Source organism: Mauremys mutica, chromosome 6 (genome assembly GCF_020497125.1).
Source record: "Mauremys mutica isolate MM-2020 ecotype Southern chromosome 6, ASM2049712v1, whole genome shotgun sequence".
Taxonomy (NCBI): domain Eukaryota; kingdom Metazoa; phylum Chordata; order Testudines; family Geoemydidae; genus Mauremys; species Mauremys mutica.
In genome coordinates this window covers 90,307,580-90,313,722 of record NC_059077.1, presented here as the reverse complement: position 1 = coordinate 90,313,722, position 6,143 = coordinate 90,307,580, and the positions used below count along the sequence as shown (strand labels likewise).

Below are 6,143 nucleotides of genomic sequence, written 5' to 3'. Positions count from 1 at the left end.
TGAATTTTATTACCATTAATCGGTATTCGTAAAACGTGTACAGCTCTGTATCTGGGGAGTCCGATCAGGTTATTAATAAGGCCGCTACTTGGAGTTACACAGCAAATGTGTTCAAGATCAAGAAACAAGGCTTTCCCTAGAAATGATAATTACAGTAACTGGATTTGCGTATAAAGACAGGCTAACTAGACTGCAGTTTTGCAGTTGTTTCTTGTTTTTCACTATCGTGAAGTTTACACAAATCTTCCACTGAATTGCCAACTTCTACACACCTGTCTTGTTTAGGTATTTTTGAATATATAATATAAATGTAACTAAACTTTCTAAGTAACTCAGTATTATTGCCCAGTATTTTAAATGCAGCTGATCATATAAATTAATAATAATAATATAAATAATATAATTTTCAATGCTTTTCTTAAATTCTTAAGACAAAATTTGTTGCTATGCTAACTGATAAAATGATTCGTATGTATTGGGTTGTTGCACTGTAATTCTCAAATGATCTCAGATTTTCTTTTAATTGATTTTGTCCTGTATTTTATTATTCCAGTAAAATAAATATAATAACCTCTCCAGCTCTCGTAGGTTATGCTTAGTATGTTCACAAATCTAAAGAAGATGAGAAATGATTCATAGGCATTCTGTTCTAATTTTCTGTAATTATCTATATGCCCAAAGTTAAATGAATTCTACCAGTAGTAGTCCTTGTATTATTGTTTATTTGCTGTTGATCAGTAAAACAAAGTGGACTCTCCCTAGTCTTTTGCACCTTGAATTACTCTTCTTTTGACCTCTGAACAGGTGCAAATTGGCACTGGTTTGCCGTGTTGTTTTCATGTTTGTAGGCATGTGACCCAGGTACAGACAGACTGGTCCAGAAGCGGAGGTAATGGAGGGTGATTGTAGTGGACTATGATTTATTGGAGTGTGCGACAAAATATGCAGACCATGTTCTCAAAGCCCTTTCCCAGAATGCACTTCCATAGCTCAACACACCCAGCTCCCTTTTGGAGTTGGTAGTGAAGCACAGGGGTTGTACAACTGTGTCATGCAGGCTGGCCACCTCTCTCTCCATGCACCTGGAGCTCTGTCCTGCAAGGAACTGATTGCCCTTTTCCATTGACTTCAAATTATCAAATAGGAAACCTTGATTTAAAGAATCAATTTTAATCTTGTTTTCTATTTATACTTTTCCTAAAGAAAGTTTAATTCTCATTGCTTTGGTAACCATTAAAACATGTTGATTTGCAACTAAATATAGCCTTTACACTAAATTTGGTGGGACTTTTCGCTAACCAGGAGGTTACACTATATATATACACACACATTTATTTAAGAATTATACAGCCCACCATGCATTGATTCACATTCTTAATGTTTACTTTTTTGTTACAAAATGGTGCATGATGCATTTCTTACTTACTAAAGGACTAATTTTTTACTTGTGACTTCTGTCAAGCTATATTTGGATGAAAATTAGATTTCAAATTTAAAATGTTTGTTCATTTTTTGATCTTTTGGTCAAATAAATCTACCTTAAATGTGCTGGGTACATAAGAAAAAAAGATATGTTTGTGAAAACGTATTCTCCATTTGAAACTGGTCTGTTAAACAAAGGAAGTATCGTTTGTGAATAGAACTGATTGTTTCTGGTCACCATGTCCTTTGAGGTTTTTTTAAAGTAGTAGATCTCATCCTCTTACCTCATTTTTATTCTGAGATTAAAAGGAGAAAAACAAGATTTCCTGCTTTTGCAATTTTGTTTCTCAACTTTGAATGAACTGATCGTTGAACTGAGTTAGTTGAATAAGGTAAAACAAAGAAAATATTTTCTCTGAACCTGTAGAAGAGGCTACTACTGTCAAATGCTGGTTTTAGCATTTCTACAGGCTCTGTTAGCCAACGATATCTCGCAGTTCTGTGCTTTGGCTCTTTTAAAACTTCAGCAGCAAACACGTATTGCTTATTTTTATTTATATATATGTAATATTTTAATTTAAATGATTTTAGTAGATTATAGTAAGGTTAGGTCTAATGTTTTAATTTCAAATTTAATTTTAATTTTAAATAGATCTATTTTACAAGTATTTTATTTAAATAAAAACACTTTTTTTCATTGATTTTGTGACTTCGGCTCAAAAAGATAAAAATGTGGCTTCCGTGTCTTTTTAAAAACTAGCTTCATTTTTACCACAGCTCTCCTGACCTGCCTTGTGTTTGTTCAGTCAGAAGTATGAAAGAAAGGGAGGAGTAGCTGATCTGGCAGGTTTTACACAGCAGGTACAGTATTTGGGTTAGAAATAAGTATAGATTGTGCTTCTCATATCAATAATTTGCAATTCAGTTGTTGCAAATTGTACTCTTAAGCAATTAAATGCCACATTCATTTGTAAAATAAGTGCTCCCTGTAAGACTGACATGCAGCTTTGATCTGTACACTTTGACATCTAAGTATCTTCTTGTTTTTTGGGAATAGTGTAAATTAAAGAGCATTTCCAAATGAGTTTAGTTATTTAAATACCATCTGCTGTTCCTAAACTTGGCTTCTCAGGAGGTAAATGCATTACTTCATTTCCTTGTGGAAATATAACTTGTCTGTATCTCCTTTATAGGTGGTGTGGTGTAGCTATCATATGATGACTTTTAGCTAAACTTAGATGGGGGTTATCTTTCAGTATTTAAAGAACTTTAGTTTGGTTTGTGATCCTGGTAGCTTTTACTCCCTGCTGATCATTCTCTATTTTTATATGTGGAAATTCAGTATGATGGCAGCAGGTAAGAAACTTAACTGAAATCTGTTCATATCTGAGTAACTTTTTATCTTTTGTATACAAAGTATTTTTATATTTCCCTTCTCCATCTTTCAAGTGCTGTAAAACATTAGTCTGCTGTAAAAGTAAAGACTTAAATTGTAGTCTTTCTGCAAAGTAGGGTCTACTTAATTATCCAGAGCATAAAAAATTTATTCAGGCAGTAGATTGAGCACTCACAAATATTAAATATGCTCTGTATTTCCTTCTCCAAAGCAGGACTTGTTTAGTGACATTTTGAATTTTTTTTCTCCTCTCTCCACTTTCCTGTTTATCTCGAATGAAACAAATGATGTCATTCTTACTATTAACATTATTTTGGGGAAAATGTCATATTTACAGACCTACATTGATGGTACCTTAAAAAATGAGTGTGTGTGTGTGTGTGTATATATGTATGTATGTATGTATATATATACACAATACCTATTTAAAAAAAATTACTTCAGAAAAAGGCATTAGACATTACAAAACTTAGAGCCGGTCAGAACCAAAAATAAACTTTTATGATTCTCCTGCTCCCCCAGTTAATATTATGTTACAGCTGTTCTGGCAGCGCTACATGGGACCTGATCAAAGACCACTGATGTCAGTAGACAAATTCCCATTGATTTCTGTAGGCTTTGGGTAGGTCTTGCAAAATCAACCTGTTTAGTGTAAATACTGTTTCGAAATTAAAATTCAAAGCATCTATAGGCAATTTAAATTGAGGAAAAAAAATCAAATTATCCAAAGCGTGTGAATATTTCAGTATGAAAATAGATATATTTTACTTTTACTATTCATATTTAGAAAACAGCAAGCACATTGTACCCTCTAATGTTACTTCTGTTCAGCAAAGGATAAACTGAATAAAACAATTGTACAATCTAGTACTGCAGCCAGGATACTGTATTCAAAAATTGGAAGAACAATGCAGCAAGAATACAAGCATCATTTATAATTTAAAGGATATTGCTGATGGAATTCCTTTTTGCTACATTCAGCCAACAAGTATAAAAATACTAAAGAAAAAGGATTGTTATGGCTACTGCCAGTCATCATCTAGCCCCCGCTCCCTGGGGCCGACGGCAGTCTGTAAACCACTCGTCATCGGCAAGGGGGTTAGGACCTGCTGCCTTTGCCTATCTTTGGGCTGCCCCTCTGCAGCCCCGGTACCCTATTTGGCCCTTATAGCAAGACCTGCAGCCTGGGTTTTTTCCTGGCTGGAGCTCCCCAGCTCTGTCTGCACTTCCCTTCTCCAGCACTGCTCCACCTCAGGTACCCTTCTCAACTCCCAGGCAGCCAGATCCTTCTCTCTCAAGAAGCTAAAGAGAGAGAGAGTGTGGCTTAGCTTCTGGCCCACAGCCAGTAAGGCAAAATAGCTTACATTAGAAACTGTATATTTGTAAACAACGTACAACAAATAGCACAGAAGCTCTCAGAGAAACTATACATAATAGCTTGGGCAAAATGAACACAGTTTCACTTTTCATTTTTCTCTTCCCTTTCTTGTATCCTGGTGGTCCAATCTGTAGGAAAATTAAACTTTCATTCTGTAATAAGTACATTTTAATCCCATAATAAACACATCTCTTTTTGCCTGAGCTTGAATCAGCAACGTCTGCATTGTAGTGGCAGAGATGTGTAGTTAAAGATAAATATCAGCAACCATGACTTTGGCATTATTTTTAATAAACATAAATAAAATCATTTCCCACACCTCCATATTTTATTTTACTGCGTATTTATTGTATTCGGCATAGGAAATACAACAAACACTGGCAAATGTAAACTAGCTTTTGTACTTTGCACTTTGTACACAGAGCGTTCTGTGGTTTCATCTGTTTCTTGTGCAGGAACAATTCAGAGGAATTCTCAGTTGATGGCTTCCTTCCTGAGGTATAAAATAAAATCACTTTTGGGGTGGTAAAACACAGAAAAGAGTTAAAATATTTTGTAATCATGTTAACTAATCCCTTGTTTATAATGCATTGTGATAGATAGAGGACAGAAAAGGTTTGGCTCACACGGGACACAGACTATCTGTAGCCACAGATGGATAGAACACCTACTGTACTCTCTTGAAATGGAAGGTAAAAGATTTTTGCCCATACTGCCTTTGAAACTTACACTCTTACTTGTCTGCTTGTTAACTAATACCAATGATTCCTTCGTATTGCACTCTTGAGAAGAATGCTGAATTGCCTTGAACTGCAGTGCAGCCGTAGGAATTATAGAAATAGAGCTAAAATTATGAATAAATGAATCAATAGAAACTCTTATTAAAACTATTGATTTGGTGTATAAAGGAAGGGCATTATAACTTATTTTTTGTCTTGCTATTTTATTAGCAGGAACAGTGAGAATAATCTCAGTGCATCATGTAGACAGGTGCAAATTAATACTTTGTCAGTGCTTGTTACATTTCCAAAGCTATACAAGCATTAAAAGAAAGAAATATGTTAAGGAAAAAACTGAAATTAAGAGGAAAATAGCTAGCCACAGAAGTTTTAAATCCAGCTAGGTGTTATTACCTTGTAACATTTTTGGCTCTCTTCCTTTCCTCCCCTCCCAGGAAAAATTCACAGAAGTGTAATAAATCCCTTGTGATACCTGCTTTTGGCACTGACTCTATCACACTCAGTAACTGGAGCAGGTGGAAAATACAGCTAGCTCTCAGTAATGCTTGCACTTCCTTGATGATAGAAACAGAAGTGAAAGTGATGAGTGCCACCAATCAATGCACTTGCTCCTCCCTATCCCTGTGCCTTTCAAGCCAGAGAATCTGTAACATAAAAACAGACAGACAAAATTAAAAACCCTCATCAAGAGGCAGAAAGCCAGCTAAGAGTCAGTGGTACTAAAAACTGAACCCGTATATGGGCACATAGGGCCAGCTGCAATACAGAATCCTCCTAAATCACCCTACCCAGTGTTACCAACCTTGGTTCAGTGGCTTAGTGTCTAAACTAACATTTGGAGTTTGAGTGGGTCAAAGACGTTCCCCTGTTTCATTCCAAACTGCTTTGGTGTGAAGGAAAATGGGCAAGGTGGTAACGAGTCTGGGATTGTCTTATCCCTGGTTCCTCCAATGTGGGGACAGAAAGTACTGCTGCTGCCTCTTGTATGAGTTCACTTCCTGCTGCTACGCTGAACTCTCCTTGGACTGGGTTTCTGTAGCAAGCTGGTAGTATGAAGTAGTGAGACGGGCTGTTAGCTTTTAGGGGAGCTAGCTTTTTAGCCTGGAATAAGCACAGCAAAGAAAATATTCTGCTCAGACATCCTGAATAGTTTGGGAAGAGAGATTAATGGCTTATTTTGTCCTGTGGACAATATGACTATCAGTGA

The 6,143-nt window shown here is 35.9% G+C and overlaps 1 long non-coding RNA gene across 1 annotated transcript; it reads right to left on the bottom strand.

Moving 5' to 3' along the window:
• Positions 1-4,299: 4,299 nt before the first annotated feature.
• Positions 4,300-5,889, bottom strand: LOC123372454. The gene is made up of 3 exons (XR_006580299.1): positions 5,739-5,889; positions 5,330-5,580; positions 4,300-4,689 (listed from the first exon to the last, which is right to left on the bottom strand). It is a non-coding gene; the product is annotated as an uncharacterized LOC123372454 (long non-coding RNA).
• Between the last annotated feature and the right edge of the window lie 254 nt (positions 5,890-6,143).